This window comes from Buteo buteo, chromosome 1 (assembly GCF_964188355.1).
Source record: "Buteo buteo chromosome 1, bButBut1.hap1.1, whole genome shotgun sequence".
Classification (NCBI taxonomy): Eukaryota; Metazoa; Chordata; class Aves; order Accipitriformes; family Accipitridae; genus Buteo; species Buteo buteo.
This window is the reverse complement of record NC_134171.1, coordinates 64,624,646-64,647,913: the sequence shown is the minus strand read 5'-3', so window position 1 is coordinate 64,647,913 and position 23,268 is coordinate 64,624,646.

The window sequence follows — 23,268 nt, the reverse complement described above, 5'->3', positions numbered from 1 at the left end:
AAGAAAAGTAGTGCCATTTTGGTCTAAACTAGGTGAAAAATGAAGGCTTCCACGCGGCTCTTGGGCTGCCTTAATTTAGCTCAGCAGCTAAAAGTTTCTAAAATTGGATGTCAGGCTATACTTAGGTATTACTTATATCACAGGCAATTCTGTCTTGTAGCAAAGAGAAAATCTAAATGGTTTCTGACATACTGCTTCATCCATCAAACTTTTATTTGCTGTTTCATTTTGTATTTTACCACAGCAGCTTTCTAAGCATCAAAACAGCACTAATTTTTCATTTTATAAGACAGTAAAGTTATGATTTTGCCCTATGTTAGGGAAAACACTAATAAAAGGCTATTGAACTACTGCTGAAATACTTGATGGATCTCGAGTGCCCTGCTCATTCCACTGAAGGGCTGCTGCCATGGAATGGAGTAACTGTGTCTTCCTAGGGGAAGAAAACCCTTGCTTGTCTCACTGATTCTATCATGAGGTATTAAAAAAGTCCCTCTGATTAGGTCACATTGATAATAACCTTTGCAATCGTTGCTCATAACCTTGAATTTGTGCAGATGCCTCCCATATTAGCAGCAGAACATTCTAGAGGCCTTTTCCCCACTAAATAACTGTCCTGGCTTAGGAAACAGAGGTGAGGTTACATGCTACCCAAGTAACAGATTTTAGTCTCCCTTTGTAACTTCATGGTATTACTATGCAAGGCAGGACAACTTCACCAAAGCCAGTGAGGTGGATCACAAATAGTGGAGAACAGTCTCAATTTAGCTCTGCCTGTCTAACAATGCACTTAATATAGAAGTACTTTATAGCCAGCTGTGCCCTTATGCTGTGCATACTGAGACTATTCACTTGTTGCAGAGTCACTGGCTTAAATAAGAGCAATCTTCAGGTTGCTTTACCTTATGTTCTAAGTCCAAAACTGGAGGATTAGAATGCATTATCTCTTTTCCCCTAATCCACAAGTCAGAAGCTTCATCAAGGACAGCACACACAAACATACAAGTCACAGGACACGAAAGCCATCTGCTGTCCTGAGAAAAGTGCATTTACAAAATTTCATGAGAGTTCTTGAACGGATGGGATTTTTAGCCAAAGAAGATGCCATGAATTTCATACACGATTGGACCAGAAAAGTCTTCAGGAACGTGTTGTCTATTCCCAAACAGGTCCCACTCAACTATCATTATCTGAGAACTGAACTTTATGTCAGGTATAGCTTGAATGAAATCTTTTTGAGAACTCAAAGTAAAACAAAACAACAAGACACCAAACCAAAAAACCCCCACCAAAACAAAAAAAAATACCCCAAACAATAACAAACACCAAAACCCAAATAGCTAATGCAACAGATGAAAGTACAAGAGGTACTTTCAGCATTTGATCTCCTAGCTAAATAGGCTGAATTTTTTTCTCCAGCTGTTGAGCCAAGTTGTCAGCTAGTATAAATTTGCATAACTTTGTGGAAGTCAATGGAAAGGCTCTAATCACTACCCCATGCATAAGAATTACCAAAATGCAAAGTATTCAGCAAGTTTATTCATAAATCAAAACATGCCTGCATGCACCCCTGCCCTGCATCTCAACTTCCCAGCCAATGCCCCTGCTACCTTCCCCTGGCCACACAAAGATGCTTGTCCCTCAGAATCTCCTATCAAAACCTAGTAATCCTGCACTCGTCAAAGTGTTTTGGGGAGGGAAGTCTTTCAGCTGATTTCCTAATTATTTCTGCAAGCAAGTAAGACTGTGTTCTGAGGAATCCCCAATGAGTTAAAACAAAGCTTGGAGGAAGAGGAACTGAACAGAAAAGCACATTCTGAGAAATGCAAAAGTACCGCAGGCTGAAACTTAAGACAAACTGTGAAACAACAATGCCAACTGCATCCCTAAGAAAGAGAGCTAAAACCAGCCAAAATGTTCAATACAAGAAAGCTAGAACTAAAACAACATTTCTACCTTTAATCAGTCAAAAAGAATAAGGAAGATTCCCAAGAAGCAGAAGCTAGAGCCTGATTAAAAAAACCATAAATCTTATTTCTTTTCTCTACTAATCCATTTTTTAAAAAAAATATATCTAGTTACCATTGTGTTTTTGAGGCTTTCTGGCTAATAGTTTGGGGACTTTTAATGCCTTTGCTGCTTCAGAAAAAAAAAAGTATAAACTAAGATTCTCATGTAAGTTTATGATTCCAGGACCTAAGATTTCACGAAAAATACTAAGTTACCACGTGTGGTAGGTTGACCCTGGCTGGGTGCCAGGTGCCCACCAAAGCCACTCTATCACTCCCCCTCCTCAGCTGGACAGGGGGGGGAGAAAATATAACAAAAGGCTTGTGGGTCGAGATAAGGACAGTTTAATGAAGTGAAAGCAAAGGTCGTGGATGAAAGCAAAGAAAAACAAGTGATGTTATTCTCTACTTCCCATCAGCAGGCGATGTCTGGGCACTTCCTGGGAAGCAGGGCTTCAGTACGCGTAGTGATTGCTCCGGGAGATGAAAATGCCCCCCTTCTGTCTCCCTTTACTTAGCTTTTATATCTGAGCTGATGTCATATGGTATGGAATATCTGGTTAGTTTAGGTCAGCTGTCCTGGCTATGTCCCCTCCCAAGATCTTGCCCAGCACCAGCCTGCTGTTGAGGAGGGCAAAAATGTCAGAGAGACAGCCTTGATGCTGTGCCAGCACTGCTCAGCAGTAGCCAAAACACTGGTGTGTTATCAACACCTTTCTAGCTTCCAATGCAGAGCACAGCACTACGAGGGCTGGTATGGGGAGAATGAACTCCATCTCAGCCAGACCCAATACACTGGGCAATTCAAATTGAAGTCAACAGAGCCTGCATTGTCTCAACATCAAGGCAAAGAATTGAGGCCAGGAGCTGTGTATCTTGTCTTTTAAAGTGGAATCCCAGAGGACCAGAACCTGTTTTTCTCTCTCATCCCCTCAATTATTTGACAAAGAAACTCTTGCCTTCAGCTGGACTGAATGAAAATGTATAGGCTGCTTTGCTAACCCTCGTAGGTGACACCTTGCTAGCCCTACAAATTACCTTCTACAGATATAGGTACAATGGGAGAACTAAGCTCTGCAGAGGTTTTCTCTGAAAACAACTCCATCTGACAGTCTTAAGTTGCCCTGTCCTCATTCCTGCAGCAGCAGAAGCTCTTCCCCTTCATTCTGCCAGGCTGCTTGCTCTTTAGGAGACTGCACCCTTGACATCTCCCCCAATCATCTTTTCAGCAGACGCAGAAGGAAGACCTTCCCTCTGTATGTCTGCCCATTACTACTTTTCTGGTGTTGGAATGAACACATAGTGAGAAGTCAGCACTGATGAAAAGACCAGAAAGACTTCTTGCTTGACCCTCAAGTGGGTGACGCTTACAAAGATTAATCCACTGCTGCTACCTGACAGGGGTTCATCCCTAATAACACCACCAGAATTTGGGCAGGAAAGTGTCAGCTAGGCAGGAGTTAACTCAGGATCACACTTCCCCTTAAACTCTGTGGCCTTAGTCGGAATCAGTCCAGACCCTATTAACTTGCCAATTTTCAGTAAGCATGTGTGGGTGTTGGAGAAAAGTATTGGAGTTTTTCTGCTTTTGTCCAGAAAAAAACAACAACATATAAATACATTCTTCATACTAGAGTGGGAAAAAATGCACATCTCTGCTCCGTATCCTTCTCTGGTTATTTTCAACAATAAAATTATCTTTCTTCTTGGCAGGCATGCTATTTTTGTGTTTTGAAGTCTGTCTGTATTTCAAAGGGAAGAATTTTCTTTGACAACATACAAGAGAAGCAAACAGACTGACAGAGAAAACACATGGGTCACTAGGACCAATACTGACATAAGCCTTCAAATGAACTTTGTCTTAGGGTTGTTTTATTCTTTATACAGGAAATTTAGTTCTATTTTTCAAAAAGTGTCTTTGGGCAACTACACAAATCCCATTTCTTTAGTGTAATTGTACTAGTTTTAATCACAAGCAGCTTGTAATCACCGAAATACCTTCTGACTAAAACTATTAAAGCATTTGACAGTGATGCATGCAAAACAACATCCTGTGATTAGGTTGTATCATTAGTGGGAGATGTTTCACCTCATATGATGATTAAATCTTCTTGACAGTTGGTATTACATTTACCATGGCTGTTTGATCATGTACTCACAGACATGACAGCAACTCTGGACTCATTCAGACAAGGTCAGTGGTAGTCAGCACAGAAATTCTGTAAACAGTGTAACAAGCAGCCTTGTATTTGTGTGTGGAGCAGGTACAGAGAAAAAGAACCTGTCTCAAAGCTCATGAAAAGAGCCAAGAGGCTTGCTGCTGTGGCTATTTCTCTCAGTGTAAGCACCAGCTCAAAGAGTATCTGTCCCTAACAGCTCATTCCCAGCTCATCCCTGGCCTGCAGTTGTACCAATACAGCTTGTCTGGGAAGCCGCAGTAGGAACGGTGCTTGGACATGGAAAAGAACTGACAGGAAAACTTCTGGGTCAGCCTCCCAATCCATTTCGCCCTTTTGTCTCACAAACAGTTGTACTGCCACAACTGAAGATGGACAGCTAGCCTGAATCCACTTAAGCCGGCAGAGCCACTGAGAGGTCCAGAACTACATGCCTTTTGGCAGCAGTGTATACATCTAGACTAATTTAAGACGGTCATGAAAGCACATCCTTACTTAAAGTGATGGCACAGATGTGGGGACAATTTGTTCTGAGCATGTTCTCTCTGATGTCCAATAAGCTGCAAACTGCCATTTACGTCTCCCTCATGTCTGGCCAGAATCCTGGTACAGCTGGCTCTTCTTCACATCTCTGCCAGTACAGCCCAATTACCAAGGCTGTGTGGTGGTGACATCCTCACCCAGCCAGAGAAAAACCTTTATTTAGGCGCAGTTATACTGGCAGAAGATGAGTTTAAGCAGCAGAGACTGCACTGCCAGAGGATGGAGTGAGTGGAATTTGTTCAAAGCTCAGATTTGCTATTCTCTGAGTGTACCAGTCTTGTCAAAGCACTTTTGTTAAATTCCCACTGCATATGCGGCATGCAACTCCAGCAGGAGCAGGATTTTCCCCTCAAAACCATAATCTGTGCCACAAGGAACTGCTAAATTCATTCTCACTGGGAAGCAACTGTGATTTAAGAAGCCTATTGTATCATCAATTTATTTTGAGGAAGTAACACACAGCCAAAATTCTCTACAGGCAACTCCACTGCATGTACTATCCCAAGACTGAAGAACTGTAATTCTGGAGAATGCAAAGCTGTTATCAACAGGTAGATCACAGATATATTTTGTTTATTTGTACTCAGGGTAAACTTTCAGCTGTATGTATCACCCAAGAAACTTTTTTTTCCTCTCCATAAGTAATACCTTAGCAGAAGCATGCAACTGACAGTGAACTAAAGACAAATTTTCATCTTATGGGTCTGATGTGAAGTGAAAAGTAACATGACCACAGCAAGCATCCCTGAATTAAAGGTATATCGAGATCCTGAGAAGACCTCTATCGGCAGGTCAGTCTCCTCAAACCCTTTCCAAGCACAGAAATGTTAAATTGTCAAGTTAAATATCCAGGAGGTAGACTGGGAACTTAACCAGACAGGTGTTTTCCACTACACGCTGTGGTTCCATTGTAACTCTGAAATTCAGTCCAGACTCAATGAAATCACATCAAAATCTGAGCTCAATTCCACATGAATTTTTACTGAGTTTCAGATGAACCTTAGATGAATGTTTTTGGCTAGAAGCCATGGGAAATATGTTAATTTCATATGAAAAAGGATGAAAATGAGCAGTTTAATCTGAGTTTTATTTTGAAAGATTTGGTTTAATTCAAATGCAAAGCAAAGCCCAGCTACTGGGAGTTCACATGATGCAAAACCAGTAATAAAACCTACACAAGGTCCCTGAGAAATGAAACAGTAGTATTTGAAACAGTGCTCCTACTTCCCTTTAAGTGTTTGTAAGTGGAAATTAGTCTTGTGTACTCTGTTTTCTGTGTTGCTTTTTCCAAGTTTATACATGAAAACTGAGACCTACCTCAAACACCTACCCCTCTACTGAGAGACGATGGTGAACAAGTGTTGGTTTGGGTTTGTGTCTTTTTTGCTTGTGTGTTTTGTTTGTTTGTTTGAATGTGAAAAAGAAAACACTACAAGTGTTTGTTTTGCAATCAATTGCTTGTTTTTGGCAATTTTAAGTTAAAAATTGAATACGGGGACTCACCAAGCCAACCTTATCATAACCAATATTCCTGATCATAAGACAGGAAACAGTTACCTGGTTCCCAGCACTTGTACACACAATCTGCAACACAAGCAAAACAACATTGATACTCATGTTATATGCCATGCTACATATCCTATACCCATGACATAGCAAAGTGCCACATTTAGAGGGGGCATAGACTTCTGCATTTAAAAGAGTAGCCCTCCAAGACAGACTGTGAGGGGGTCCCTTGCTCAAGCTATCAATCAGGGGGAAATTTGATCATTATCATGTTTGACCACATCCAAGTCTCAGGAATGATCTGTATTAATTCATTCTTGCTTCTGGCATTTCTTCTTATAGCTAATATAAATACTGATACAAACAGGAAGATCAGTTCAAGAGATAGGACATGCTGTTTGTATATTCCCCAGAGTAGGTGAGTGGGATAAAATAGGGGAGAGTGAGTTTAATCCCTTGCTGAGTCAAAAAGTTATTAATACATGCAGAACATCATAGATGACATTCCAGTGAAATATCTGGATTTCCCAGGAAATGTCACAGTCATCAGCTGCCAGAAGTGAACAAGGTCTGCAGAAAAAGGACTGAAGGTGAATGGAACCTCTGGAAAATTTCTGAAAGATGAAGGACTACAAAGCAAATATGCTGCACCAGGAAACAGTCTTCTCTGAGAAAGCTAACTAGACTACATCTAGGCTGTCAGCTTCCAGGGATGTAGGACCAGAAAGCACCTGTAACAGAACAGTCAAATACAGGAGGGACACTTTTTGGGTGTTACCCTGGTATAAATAGATAAAACTTGCTTTTTATTTCCTTGCTTCCCCCCCCCCCCCCCCAATGGGCTTAGTACACTTTAATTAAACACCTTTAATTTGTATTTGATCTAGTTTAAGATCACTGCAAGGTCACTTGTAACATCAAAACGTTACTCGAAGGTAAGGCCTTGAACTCCATCTGTGAGCTAGGCTGGCTGAAAGTTGCTGAAATGCTGCCCTTCAGAACAGCCAAGGAATAACAGGACATGGCATCATGCCAACTGCACAGCCCTGGTGGGTAGCTAGTATTGCTGGAGTTGGACTAAGAAGAAATGCTTCCACAGAGGCCAGAGATCTCTGGCATGCAACCAAGTCTTTGGGGATATGCTGAAAACCTGAGGCCCAAAGGAATTTTTGACAGTATACAATCTACTGTATGGAGAGTGCCTCAGGAGCTAAACATCTCCTTGGCTGCGATTCCTGTGCGAGTCGGGCTGTCCCTGCCTGTTTGCAGCATTTCAAATGTTTCTTCAACACCATGTGATGTACTTATCTATAGCAGAGATCATCTTAAAATTTAGATGCCAAGTGCGCCTTGGGACTCTTACAATTTCCTACAGAGATCCAGGCTGAGACCCAGAGGTCTTGTAATGGAACAAACCGGCACTCAGCATCTCATCCCCTCCTCAAACACAACCACTCCACTTTGTGCATCTTCTCAGTCATTTCAATGCGCTGAGTGCAGTGTGCCCTGAAATCCTGTTACAATGAGGTTTACTGAAAAAGCACATTTCAAATGCACATCCATTAGGAGTTATGCTTGATGTCTCCTTTTGCAATATATTTACTTGCCTCTGTAAATATCCAGTGCCCAAGAGTAACCCTCAGCTAATAATAAATCCGACTGATAGTACACTCAAGTTCACTGACGAGAGGCTGGAACAGTCTGATGCTGTGAAAAAACAGAAACGAGCCGCCAGCTATGCCAGTACTTCTTCCTGCCTCAGAGCCACTTGCTGCCACACAGTATCTTTCACTCAGCAGTCACCCAAGGGGACGTATTATAAACACAATTCATCAGAAAGACCCAGTGCTCCTTTTATCCCTTAAGGAATTATTTAGAGACCTATTATGCTTCAGATCTCCAAGTCAAAATCTGCATAGACCTTTCAGACAGAATGACATATGCTATCAATTTAAATGGTGTTACTAAAATCTGAGGAGTTAAAAGCCCATCCTGACATTGAATAATTTTTAAAGCACTCAGGAGACTGCAGCTCCTTCTGACTGTGTCATTAAATAGCATCATTTCTGAACTAGCAAAGAATTCAGGAAGCTCTGTCCTTCAGAGTTTTAGTTTTGGTCAATTTGCTGTTTGTTTACTGTAAATCAGCTCTCCTTACTAGGAAGTTCCCAGCCAGGTTAAATAAACTCCCAATAACAACTGGAAGCCTATAAAGGGCTAAATCATCCCCTTAACCACTCCCAAAGGATCTGGCCCCAAATTAGTGTGATAAAACTGCACTGTGCCACAGAAAGGTTGGAGACAAGGTAGGTTGTGCAGGATGCTTTCAGGGCTAGAAGGACCCTGCCAGGCCACCCAGGCGCATCCCCAGGGCGGCTCAGGAGGTGATGCTTTCTCCAGGCTGGCAAAGCACCACTCCTGAGGCCAAGGCTGCAGCCTACCAGCAGAAAGGTTCGTTAAATGTGAGGGGAGCACCTAGGGGTCATTATGGCCCAGGTGCTTTGCAGACAGACAGCAGAAAAATGCAGCAAAGGGATGAAAAAAAAAACGAGCAGCAGGGGAGCGTTCATCATCAAACCAGGCATGGTTTTGCCTGAGCCAGTCAGGTACATGGTCTGCTGGTACATGGCCCTATTCACATGAAAACTCTTCACACCAAACTGAGGCTTTGGAGTTGGCACTTATTATCAGCAGTAAGAGGTGCTGGTATCTATGAAAATCAGACTCACTCAATTCTGGGGGGACTATGGTTACAGAACAGCTTGCTATTTGCCAGTAAGTCTACCACAGTGCTGAGATCTTAACCTTGTACCACAAGTAACTAATTTTAAAATGCTAGCAAGAAACTACAAGTGATAAAAAGAACTGTGTTTTTGAATATGAATTTCTAAAGAAGCTAGAGGCTCTGTCTTAGCTCTCTCATAGAGCAGGCTGGAGCTTTGCAACTCACTTCAATAGAAGCCAAACTGAGTTCTTTGAAAATTCCCTGAAAACCACACTAGTAAGCTGATAAAAATTATGAGAGGGGGATTTCCACAGATGAAATGAGAGTAGTATCCTTTCTCCAGAAGTGCCTACAAACAGAAAAAAGAAAAAAAAGAAAATCCCAGAAACTTAATTCTGTTCCGATAGACATGCTGTAAATACTGTATAACTTGCCAACTTAATCACCCGAGTAGCTGTGCCCCCTCAACCCAGAAAACAAAACCAAACCTAACACTTCTGTGCTGGGGGTCTTCACATTCCCTTGTGTCAGGGGAATTTTGACACAATCCCAACTTTACCTGACAACACACACACACAGACACCAAGAACCTGTGCAAGCAATCCAAAAGCTTGTGTAAACAGCTAAACTAGCAGCAGTCCATATTAATTTTTTCTTATTTTACTCCTATATTTTGGCTCTGTTTTGATATTTGCCAGTGCTCCGAAGAACAAGGTTTGCTCATTGTCAATGATCAGTAATGCTAAAGACACTTCTACCAGTAACACTGGACCGGTCCGAGCACAAGATCTGCCAGCCTGGTGCAAGAACGTCCAGACCTTTATGCCCTTCCAAAGGGATGACATGGCTTTTCCCAGGTGGCTGCTCAGGACCTCTTGTGTCTGTTTCTCAAGCAGCTCCATTTCTGCTGCGTACCACCTGCTTCATATGTATAATACCATTAAGGCAAGCAGTATTGTTGGGGATATGCTTTGATTTGAGAGAGTGCAAGCATTTCTCTGTGCTTCTAAATCAGTGGGAAGGGAAACAACAGCTTGTTTTCACCTATTACGAAAACTTTCAGAAGCTGGGCAAAGAAAGCTGGAAGAGTGCTTCTATTCCAGCTCATTGCTGTGAAGTCTCACAAAAGTAACATCAAGTCCCTTCAGCCCATAAATATCCCACTCAATATCTGAATTAGCTGGAAAAAATATGAGAAGTGGACTCACTGGCTTTATACTTCTTAGCACAGAACAACAAGATGATAATGAAGACAGAGAGATTAATACTCAAAGGCAGCACCACCAACAGCCACTTTTGCCATCAGGAAAACTGAAGTTTTTCTATTCTCTCTCACTGAGAATTTAAAGCAAGTTCATCATAAATGGAGTCAAACAGGATCAATGTGCAAACCATACTCAGCTGTTAGCTTGCTTGCAGAAAATTCAAAATAAAGAAATTGATGCTCAAAATGAAACTAGTGCTAACAGTCCCATTTGGGATGCATCCTGAGAACTTTGTATCATATTTTCCATATTTTGTTTTTCAGGGTGGTTTTTTTTTGAGGCAGCTAATCTTATGATATCCTGTTGTGTTCTTCTTCCATCCTGCAGTGACAGAGCTTCCTGCCAGTGGGGTGAAATGAAGAGACTTCTCTGAAGGATCTGGTAGTTTTGGGGCTTTTTTTTTTTTTTTGCCTAAGGTGGATCTGAGGGAATCCTTGGAAGGATGTCCTTGCAGTCACCAATCTGCATGAGAAATGAGAGCACCTGCAGGCAATTATCAGCAAATTTAACCCTACTAACATAGCTCCTGATAAACAAAACAGGAAGAATAACACAGATTTCCCATCCTTTGTCTCATCTTGTCTACCAAAAATACTATTTTGTTGAAGCACATAATCTTCTCCTCCATCCTTGAAGAGCTTTGACCACTGTGGTGGGGGTGCCCAGGACCAGGTGCTGCACAACAGAAATTCTGAACGATGCCACCTCCCCCACCAAGTCTGAAGGACACAGAATTGAAAAAAGAGAAGCATCATCTCTAGAAAAGTGTAAGGCTACTACTGAGGGTAATGACAGACGTGGAGCCATGCAAAACTGAGAAAAGGAAATGGAATCTCCGAAAATTACTAATAACTATGTTTTCTTTTGAGATTAATCAGCCATTGGAAGCAACAGACATCACAGGAAAATAAGGCTGGACAGCCTCCCTGGTAAGAGGACAGCCACCATGTTTCTATGGCAATGGGCAGACTGTGCTCTTCTGTTTCAGCCCCTAGGGTGACATAGTTCTGCTTCACAATTTTCCCCCATTTTCCTATGGATGGAGGCAAATTTCTTCTCACTGTTTAGTTGCCTAAGTGACCTTCTGCTGCCTGCAGATGGCCTTTTTTATGGAGAAACAAAGGAAAAATAGCTCTTCACGTGTTTCTTTTCTGCTGAACGGCCTTTCTATTCACCAGTTCATCTCAGCAATCATATGAGGCATGTGGGAGTTTGTCTGATCATCTTCCTTCTTTAAGCACACTTGGTCAAAGCTTGCAGTTTCAGTTCTAGCCTGTGAGAACCTCCCATAATACTCTTTAAATCAGCAGTTCTTTCAGGCTGCGGCTCTCAAGAGGGCCACTACATCTGCATCAGTGACAGCCAACTACTGCTCCCGGGCCACTCCAGTCACACTTCTTTTGCATCACAGCTGACACTCAAGGTCAAATGACATGGTAGTTTGGACACTGCAATGATGTTTCACTTCATCTGTCTCTCAGGGTTAGGCTGTTCTTGGCTGAGCAGCACAGATAGAGGAGCCTGCTCGCCTCCCTCTGCTTGGTCCTGTCATGGGCATCCGCAGTGGAGCACTTCCCTATACATTGCTGCAAGGAGTGAAGTTGGGTCTCCCTCTGACTCCTTGTTGCCCAGTATCTGATTGGAAGCTAGCCGAGGAGCCTGTGATTGACTGTGCAATGATGGGGAATTTACTCCTACATGAGGACAAATGGTATGCAGAGGAGAAACGGTGGCTGAGACTCAAGTGCACTTTTGCCCTGCTACTGCTGCATTGTGCAACAACACACTTCATACCTTTCTCACTTAGGTAGGACTGAACACCCACCGCTCTGTCCAGTTTATCATTAGGCTATGCTAATGCCCCCCTATATTACAGATTATTACCTCCTCCAAAAGGAGGATCTATACTATTAAATTCTCAGGACAGAGACAGAGTTCTCCCATGCCCTTAGAATGAAAAGCTGTGTTATTTTCTCTAATGGTCACACACAAAGTAGCCAGTTACATTCGTTCATTTTTGTCCATGGCTAATTTCTCATAAACTATTCTATTGTGAGTAATTCTGCCTAAAAATCTATTTGCTTGCTTGATTTAAACCCCCCATTTGCAGGTTTGATTCAAGACCTTTTGCTTTCTGAAAATGTCTAGCCTGCAGAGAGCAGGTGACTAGGTATCCCTGGTTTTTCAGTTCAGCTTTCTTATGCAGAACAGCAGCAACAGCATCATTACAAATCTGATGGATAAAATACAGCCTGTCAAGCTGAACAAAATCCATCTTCCTTGTTCGTTTCCATTTAGACTCCTCTCTAAGCCACCATTCAGCATCCCTGACATGAACAGCTGAAGTTCCTCATCTGTATTCCATAAATGGTGCCCTCTTTTACCACATCACAATAAGCTGTGACAAATTTTTATCACGTGAGCTCCTTTACACTCTCTAAGTCCACTTACAGAATCCCAGAGCTTGTTCCATTTTTCAGGCTGCAGAGCCATCAGGTTGAGAGACTTGCCTCCCAGCAATATGCTTTTGTGGCAAGCAATCCACTCCCACAGAAGGTTACATTATGCTGTTTAGCAGAGAATAAATTCCCTCCTGCTTGTCACAATTTTTCAGGTTGTCACTAAAATAAATAAAGTGAAAAGTGACCCCACTAGCATCAGTCGAGAACTGTATTACTGATACCTACAGGAAAAGGTTTTCACCCAGATTTTTGTTTGAAGAACGACAGCTGAAACACAACATGACATTTAAAGACTCCCTTCCTCCCACTGTGGGCCTGCAACTTGAGTAAAGATTCACTTCAAAGTCTTAACTTGCTCCCTTCCCACACCTAACAGCACAACGCTCCCATAAAACCATCACCTCTACTAAAGGTGTCCACAACTCAAAGGGATGCTTGGGGTATGCTATTTTGTAAAATTAAGTTATTTCATATCCTAAATGACAGGCAATATGCACTCTTTATATAGCTTTAACAGTAGAAGCTTAACCATATACATAAAGCAGTACTGCCTGATGGCACAAAACCAATTAAACCACAGAGCTTTCTCACTTGGATTTTGGGAGAAGAAATTTATGGCAATATATGATACATTTATATCTTTGTACCTAAAGCCATTCTCAAGAAGCTAATGGAAACAGCAGCAGGGATGGGGAAATCAGAATTAATTATACCCCTGGAGAAGTTATGGGAAAAGTAAATCTGGTACAGTTTCAAAAGTAGGCATCCTGCTGTCTAGAAAGATTGCTGTTTATCTACTAAGGGGCATTAATAGAGATTTCTTGATTATATCTGATGGGAACAACTAGATTAGTAAACAATAGCATTTTATCTTTTGGTTAAGGCATCACAAGCTTTAGGGAAGATCACATAGGATGAAGAATGAATGATTTCCCCTCCATTACACTCTTGATTTAATGGGTCTCCCACTCACTCCACCTGAGCATAAGATGCTGTCATAGCATCTTTCGAATCTGTTCCTCTGCTCTGCAGCCATTCCTCTGCTGCGCAGCCATCACAGACACAACCACACACAAGCTGTGCTGAGCTAATGGGACTGTGGGCTTCATAACTTGTGTTACACAAGCTCACCCTTACCAGCCCTCCAGGCAGTGAGACTAACCACCAGGGAAAACGGGATTTCACCTTGACCATTTATTTTCATTTAACACGATGACTCAAATCTTTGTGAGTTATCCCTTTCCAACAGGACACAGATTCCTGTTAGGAAGGGAACTTAACTGATGTTCTGAAGGAGAGGAAGAAGCTGCCATTCAACACCTTTCCTTTCTATCACCATGGGATTAACAGCTACATGCCCAGCTGTGTGCATGCCCAATGCCCACTTCCCATTTTCTCCCCAGTGGTTTCTTGCTAGCTTTTTCTACTCACTTTTCAAGAACTTTCTTCAGTGTCGGGGGAGTGGGTTCTCCTACCAAGAACTTTGACAGAAAGAAAGAGGAAAGAAAGCAAAACATGCGGCTGTAGTAACAAAAGCATAGGCTGGTGTCTTCTCCAAACCACCACATTGGGTTATTCAATGCAGATAGAAACTTTAAAAGGTTGGTTGTTGCTTAATTTTTTTTCATGTGAAGCACATGAAACTGCTCCACAAACTGGCCCAAAATAATCTGTTATGTAAACAGATGCACTTCACCAAGTTAAAATAGCAGAGAGCTATGGTGAGTAGAGCTAAATACACATGCTGTCTTTCAGTTAATTTGTCTCTTCTTTATGTAATTAAGAAAAGCAGTGTATGGAGAGTGAAGAACCCATTCAGAAGAATAAAATGTTCCCCCAAAAGCTTCTTCAGCTTCCCGCAAGAGAAAACAACAGCTTTCCAGAGAAGAGCTTTTTCAACCCGAAGTGATACTCGGGCACCATCTCCTGAAACACAATACCTTACAAATATGTTAAAGGGTTTCTCTGAATAATAGGGGCTAAATATGTGATGAATTCTGACCACTCTGTCCAGAATAGCTAATAGGTGAGAACACAAAAAGGCTAAGACACACATCATGAGTGCTGTATGAGCAGTAACAGTCCACCTGTGTCCCACATCAGTTCAGAGAAATCAAAAACATTAGTCACTTAACATAAAAGCTGAGTTTTAATTTGCTTGATAGTGAAAACCAAACCATCTTTACAGCCCGTGACAAGCAAGCAGATTCTGAAATGGGCTTTTCATACCAAATACTCTTACTTCACAGTGTTCATCTGTGGGCAGCACATACTGGCACAGCCCCGGTCATACGCAGATCCTCTGCCTACTGTCAGACCCAAGTCCTGAAGGGCTACACTGAGACACCAGAGGCAAAGGAAAAGTAAAGGAGGGTCTGACAATTGAGGATGGCACTTCGGTCCTTGACACACAATGAAGAGCAGTACACTGAAATATCATGAGCAGTGTATGCATTCTGTTCCAAAACTAGCTCTCTGGAAACAACAGCATGCACCATGGAAAGAATAGGTGAGATGCTTTACGCAAAGTTCTGCCAAGAGCCTCTCAAGCCTGCCCTACAGTACCTCGGGGATTAGCTTTAAAAGCACACAAACATGTCAGTGCTGTACTGAGCCCCACCTTGATTTTAATTTCTTAGAGGATCTGAGGAGGCCTCAGAGCTCCAGGCATGAGAAGCTAAAGAGAAAATATATTTGACCACTAACTTTATTCCCACCACTGCTTGCACAGTAGCCTCACCTTTTGCATCTTTTTATGTAGCTTAAACATGTGTGGGTCCCCTCCACTTTCATTTTGACTCAATCACTTTAGACTGCTAGACCTGATTTCAAGTAATTGTAAAATGCATTTTGAATATCTCTGAGAGGCTGTTTGGATGCTAATACTGTGAAACAGTTCAGTGGCAGACAACGGGGGGCTGTGAGGCATCTATGCACTTCCACAGTATGATGTCCAAGCACTACACAGACACAATGGAGAACCTCTGTTTCTTTTTGCAACATGAGGTATCTGGGAAAGCATGCTGGAGGCAGACATGTAATTTAAAGTCCAGCCCAAAAACTGGGAAAGGAAGAATATTCACCTAACTGAAGGCACTACCCTTTGGACAAGTGACACCTTTCCCAGTCTTTAGAACTACTGCAAGGATTATCCAGCACTTGGCTAATTATGTTTAAGAACAGTCCTAAAAATAAGTTGCACTGCATGCAGAATGAAAAACAGACAAAGTGACACATTCAGTTTATGTAACACCATTAAAAAAAAAACAACCAAACAACAAACTCTCTACAATTCAAAACTAAAAGAAAAAAATCAATGAGGACATAATGGCTTCTGGCTACCCCACAACAGCCACCTCAGCATCTTCTGCAGCTTTAATTGTATTTTAAAACCTTCAGTACAAGTCAGTAATATATAAATAAATAATAACAGATGACCACACGTGTCCCTTTGTAAACACAAGAGAAAACCATCTATATAGCACTTTACCTATTATTTCAATAAAATATTTTGAAGCACAATACGTGAAGAAAGGTAATTATAAAAAGTCAAACCACAGCATTTGAAAACTGAATACACTTCTATTTGGCTGAAGTAATTTCTTTTTTTTTCCATGCCTGAAACATTTGTTCTGCAATTTGAAAATGTCTCCATTTAAATCTGCTGTATAATTCCATGTGTGCATGCACTATGTAGGCACACACACTTGCTAAAACAGGCATACGATCGCCCACATGGCAATGCACTCTCATGCAGCATGTGGGCATATACACACTCACACAGTATCAGCTATACTCTCTCAGCCTCTACTGCAGGCAAATAAAGGAAAGGTCAGTTGTTTTCTCTATTAGGAGTCCATTTTATCAGTTAGCACAGAATCTTCCTTTACAAGGCTCCTCTTCTGAAAGCTCGTTTCATTCAATACCAATCTAGTTGCTGCTGCTTTTTCACCTGGGTCTTCTTTTATTTGACACATTATATACCAAAATAAATTTGTGTAAGCCAGAAATGATCAGTTTCAAGACTACTAGTTTGTTTCTCCTTCTCTCTCTAAAGAATCTCCACATCCAGCTTACTTACTGCTTTTCCTCTGATATGAGGAAAGTCTTTTCTCTTTCAATACTCTAACCTTTGAAATGCATTTTAGCAACACACTGTTTTTTCTAGGGTTTAACGGTGAGTCTTTTGAACTAAGATAGCATAATACCTCTTCTCTTCCACTCCAAATGGCAGACCAGAATAGTAGTAAATGACAAAGCCTGATGATTAAAATCACTTGAAAGTAGTACAAAATAACTTCTCAAATTCCACTACACATGCAATACTCCTGTCCTCTTTTTTACTCAGAATGATCTGGTTCATTAAAGAGACCCAGAGTATGGAATTCCATCTGTCCTGCCCATTCACAGCAATCCTGGCAAAGGTTTTCTCAAGTGACTAATATTCTTGTGCTCTTTAGCTTTTGATAGTCATTACGTGGTACTGTCATGGTTTAACCCCAGCCAGCAACTAAGCACCACGCAGCAGCTCACTCACTCTCCCCCACACCCAGTGGGATGGGGGAGAGAATTGGGAAGAAAAAAGTAAAACTCGTCAGTTGAGATAAGAACAGTTTAATAGAACAGACAGGAAAAAACTAATAATGATAATAATAAGAATAATAAAATGACAATAATAATAATAAAAGGATTGGAATATATCAGTGATGCACAATGCAATTGCTCACCCAGTCATCAACACCCAGTTAATTCCTGAGCAGTGATTCCTCCCAGACCCAATCCCCCTAGTTCCTAAACTAGATGGGACGTCCCATGGTATGGAATACACCTTTGGCCAGTTTGGGCCAGCTGCCCTGGCTGTGTCCTGTGCCAACTTCTTGTGCTCCTCCAGCTTTCTCACTGGCTGGGCACGAGAAGCTGAAAACCTCTTGACTTAGTGTAAATACTACTTAGCAACAACTGAAAACATCAGTGTTATCAACATTCTTCTCATACTGAACCCAAAACATAGCACTATACCAGCTACTAAGATGACAGTTAACTCTATCCCAGCCCAAACCAGGACAGGTACCTTCCAAGAGATGGCCAGAAAGCATTGCACTGTAACCTCCTTAAATCTAACCCTGTTTGTGGTGTTTCAAGGTGAGAGCTCAACACCTGAAATAGTGAAAAGAGCATGACATTTCTATCTTGGCCATATTGTTCCAGGTCTGTCCTTTTGGTGTTTTGAAGGTCCTTGAGATTTAAAAGCAGCATACTGAAGAAAGGATCTTCCAAGAGAGATTGTTCTCACCTTAGCCTCAGTATAGGTGTTTACACCTGAGCAAGGAGACTATGAAATGGTATACAAATAGACATACTTTGCATAGAGAAAAAACACCATCCAAGGCAGAGCAAGAAGAGAATCAGGTGTGTGAATCAGAAAGCACTCTGAAAAACTAATTACCAGCATCACATCTATTAGACTTCAGTTCCTTTTGAACTGACCTGCACACAGGCTGTGTTCATTTCTGACAACACACACAGTTGTATCAAGCCTCAGAACAGCCACACTTTAAACTTACATTTGGCCCCAAAATGGCATGTTGAATTAACAAAAAAGGCTTTTTCCACCCAAGCACTATGTAACTTGACTGATATTATCAACATCCTAAAGTAGTAAGTCTGAGAAAACCGCTCCTTAACTAGTCACTACAAATGTTTATTTCCTTTGGGAAATAAAGGGTTTCCTGAGTTGTATGCCCAAAATACATCAATTTTACATGCCAAATTTACATGCCAAGAGCATAAAATAGGCTTTTAAAAGTTAAAAAAGGGCTCTGCTCAGAAATCTATGGTTCATATGAATGTCCATTCTCAGCAGTTGGGTTTGAGGTCTACAAAGCAACCTTGGAGGACTGAGCTACAGATGAAGTAGAGGGCTTTTAGATACACAACTTCTTCACTGACCGTCATGTTTTGTGCCTTGCTGAGCATGGTACCTTGTAAGCCAGGGTTTCAAAACTGAAGAAAAAAAATCAAAAAGTAAGAGCTTCTGAAATGAGGTAAGAACAACTCAGTTCAAGAGACAGAACTGGAGATTCCGCAGACTACGTCTCACTGTTGAAATGAAGTAGGATTCCTCTCACCTAAATATAAACATGCTCAATACGAATGCTGGAGCTCATCTTTAAGACTCCCCCAGTCACCCATGGAGAGACATGCACTTCTCAGGTGTGAGTCACTGCCTTTGAAGGCAGACTTCTAAAACAGATGAGATGAATAGCACCTTAAAAGTGCCTCTCCATCAAACACAGGGGTGGTCTAGACACTAGCTAAGGTATAGATTGCTCCATTATAGCCACAGAATATAGGTAAAGGGAATGAAGTCTGATTTCCTGCCAAGTTCCACCAGCATACATCAAGAGTAATTGCTGTGAAGTGGCTCATTAATAGAAGAGTGCATTCAAATCTCCGACACTGCTTTGAGAAGTTAATCTCTGATAATCATGCAATTTAGATGAAGAAGGGGAAAAATGGTTTCCTATCCAGTTCCACAAAGCTGTATTTCAGAAACCAATTCCTTTTATTAAGGAAAATTTCAATTACTTACTTTAGTTGTAAGTTAAAACTGGAGTTTTTCAAGCACACTTGCCTTTTCTTTTCCAAATTATGTCTTTAATTTATTCTGTGCCAGGTGCTTGCATTCTCTTTCTTCCTCCTTGCCTATTTGGCTACTTCTCCTCAAATACTTGCACCTTCCCTTGCGTGAGTTGCAGCACTGGAACAGTAGTTTCCAAAACACTTTTCCTAGTCTCTACCACATTCCTTTTCTCCATCCTGTACTTCAGAGAGTAGACCTAAATCTCACAGGCTCTGGATTTCCTACTGTTGGCGATAACCCAAGGAAGCAGGTGGAGCAACACTCATGCAGAATACATACAGTGAGCTGACACAAAACCCTTTGATCATTGCACCCTAACAGATACTTCAGTAAGCAGTGGGATCCTGTCTGCATGTTTTATATGCTGTGAGAGATCCCAGCACTAGTCCCCACTGAACATGCAACTAAATTATGTTTGTATCTCAGGCAATGAAAAAGCACAGAGCTGCACCGTTACTGACCAAGCAGCAGTACTGCTGAAGGAGAAATGGTCATTATTTTTGATGAGCAATTACAAAGTACACCTTAAATATATGTGGAGTAAGTGTTCACTATCTGCACAGCCTCTTTGCCTGCAAAGCTTTGTTTGAATGCTGCCTTTTTCACCCAGTTCACATGTAAATGGTATTTGCAAATCAAATAGCTTCAACAGGTATGCTTGCGACCAACATCCACAAGTGCAACTTATCTTCCTGAAAATGCAGATCAAAAGCAGGAATACAATTCTGGTAGCAAATGAGGTGTCAGGGAAGTATTTACCTCTTCCTGGTAGGGAAAAAGGTGGTTTTTGTTGACCCTCCTCCAAATTTCCAAAAATCAATTTTAATGAAATCTAACAGGAAGACATAGGAAAAGACTAAATAATTTCTCACAGGGTCCTCTTGTAATGCTGCTGAACTCGTGGCAGAGAGGAGTAAACACAGAGGTTTCAGGATAACTCTGATCCATAACAATTTTGTCTCACATTCCCTCCCTATCACAGAAGGGGACAACTATAGCAGGGAGCACTACATACACAACAACTCTTCTTCGTGTGATTTCAGTGATAGCATCCATCATAATTAAATGAGTAACTAAAGTCAGGCAGTAACACTGCACCCAGTGTACTCTAAGAAAAACAGGTTTCAAGAGTCCATTGACTTCTAACCCTATAATGCAGAAATAGGCATATTCCTAATCATCATCAGGAGATGAGAGATATATTTAGAATCCTTTTGTAAACAAAACCACAAATGGGAGAATTATTTCCTTGCAGAAGAGGCTGCCAGCACATTTTGTGCCCTTGGAAGGGCTCAGTTTATGATTTATATCATCTCCAGATTATCTGCTTTTCAACAGTGCTCTAAGTAAATACTGCAAAGAGCAGGCACTCACTGCAGAGAGTGCAAAAAAACAATGCCAAGGCAGTTTTTCCATACAGGCGAGGCCTTGAGATTTCTCTCTCCCATGGACACATGCATGCAGCTATATACGCACTCCTCCTATGAAAACGTGGCTCATGCAGTGCAGCTGACAGCAAGTCAAAAAAGCAAGAAGGCTTCTTCAACAGCAGCCAAGAAGTGCTCATGAGCTCTAGCCTTTACGAGGTGTACTGTAAGCAGCAATTGCTGCTGCTGCTGCAACAAACATCTTCCCTGGAGAAGACAAATGCCCAAGTTTTTTGGTTTTGATAACTTTAGTGAAAATATAAATAAAACCCCAACCATGATTAACAAATAGGTCTTCAGGGGTTGATCATACAGGTCAGCAGGTCTGGAGGTAAACACAGAAACCTTGAGAAGGATGCAGAAAAAGGGTCAGCTGTTTTGGATTTGAGCCTCTCCAGGGATTTCACTATTTTCAGAATCAGTATTTAAATCCTTGGTCAGAATATATACTCAAAGCAAGTAATCATGACAGCTTAAAAAATACCCTTAAACCAGATGGATTCTCCATTAGGGTCAACTGTGGGCTGCCAAGTCCCCTTCCTCAAGCTTGCGCTGCAGCTGCTATGTGTCTGTCCCCTGTATGAGAGGGCACAGAAGGCTGCGGAGCCACGACAGGCAGCATCTGCCACGACAGGGTTGCCTCAGGCTGAGAAAGTCCTCCGGCCATTTTGGAGCGTTTTACAGTTGATCATAAGAGCAACTGGTATTTTAGAATTAAGATATTGAAAATCAAATAAATGGGGACCTTTTCATTGGCTTGGTTTTGTTCAGTTGAAGAAGATGGAAGAGGTGTTACCAGTTCTGGGATTTTCACTGATACAGAAATTAGTCCCTTAGAGCTTTGATCCAGCAAATCAATCTACAAACAGCCCCAGCAAAGCATGATGCTTTGGATCTAAATAGTAGATATAAAGCTAGTTAGAGAGCTATCAGTAGAATTAAAATAGACTTACAGCTTCAGACCCTCTAGGATCTTGGAGCACCACAGTACTGACCTGATGCTGAAAAGCTCCATCTTCCCCACAAACCTCCTGAGCCAATACTTAAATGACAATAACACCCCAAAAGACTGGGCTTTTGTTTAAGGAAGTGATTTTGCTAGCTTATTTCTTTCAACTTGTTTCCTAGAAGCAGGTAAAATTTCCTTGAATGAAGGCCTAAACCAAACCTGTGAAGCAAGTGTTTAATTCTCCTTTAAAAGAGAAAAGGTATCTCTTGCTCTATCTATACCATCACAGAAGAAACAGAGTATCAACTGCATTAGGTACTTTATTCCTTGGGGGCTTGTGTATATTCTCCACAGCCTTGTTCCTTGCAATTAGTGTGAATACTGGAAAAGCAGAACCTTGGGTATGGGTTTGGGAGGAGAAGAATAAACTCCTCCTGTGTTTTCATTAAACGTCTTTTTATAGGATGATGCATTGGCAGCATGTTTGTTTTAAACTAAACACACTCGAGGACCTTGGGTAAATTAAGACTAAATAAAGCACCCATTTAAGAATGTTTGTTTATTTGTTCCAAACTGCTTACATTCAGGAAAAAAATATTATTTCCTCTATCAGTTGGTTAACAAGAGTCTGAGAGGGTCACACTAGGCACACAAACAAAAATTCAAAGCTGCTCCTTAAAATAGGAAAGCCTCAGTCTTGCCCAAAGCTTTATGGGCATTTTAGTAAGCAGCAACAACAAGAAATTCCTATAACTAATTGACATAACAAGCCTGCAAATAATCTTGAAAGACAAGAGACTAAAGGTATTCATGTGAGGAAACAGCACAACAGGACAAATCGTACCACCCTATCAGAAATCTAAAGAAAATACTTATGACTCAAGCTGTTTCTGGAAAAGTGCCACAAAGCCACTCTGGTGTGGATTTAAAATCATGAAGCACTATCATGAAACTAATTGTTTCTGATTTGAATGTGTTAAATAGGCATGTAACTAAAAATTTTCTGCTTTTTTCCCCCTCAATATGTTGAGCAGAGTTAGTTCTCATTAGACAATCTGGAAAACCATACAAGATTGGGACCACTATGAAGTTAATCCTTTTTTTTTTTTTTTTTTTGCCACTGTACTCCAGCTTTTAGCACACAGGTTTAATTTTTTTAAACTACATGTTTAGTTGTAATTCATACATACTTTCATCAGCAGAGAAATGTAATATTTCCATACTGCAAGCACCTTGTTGCTTGAAACATGCTCTGAAATATACTTCATGAGGGGAAATACAAAGTAGATGACAAGACACTAACTTTGGACCCACATCATTACTTGAGACCAGATTACATTTCCAACTGCATTTCAGGGGGTGGAGGGGAGAATATAATTTTAAATCCATAGCGAGGTTCCCACTGAATGAAGTAATTGTCCCTTCAAATTAGAGGGTAGAAGATGATCCTTAGAGAGAGCATTCTCTGCAGAAACTATAAGCACCATGCTGAAGGTACAGGTAAGAATGGGGCAATTATCTTACAGAATAAACATAGTGCTTAAAGCAAAGGGCATCTAAAC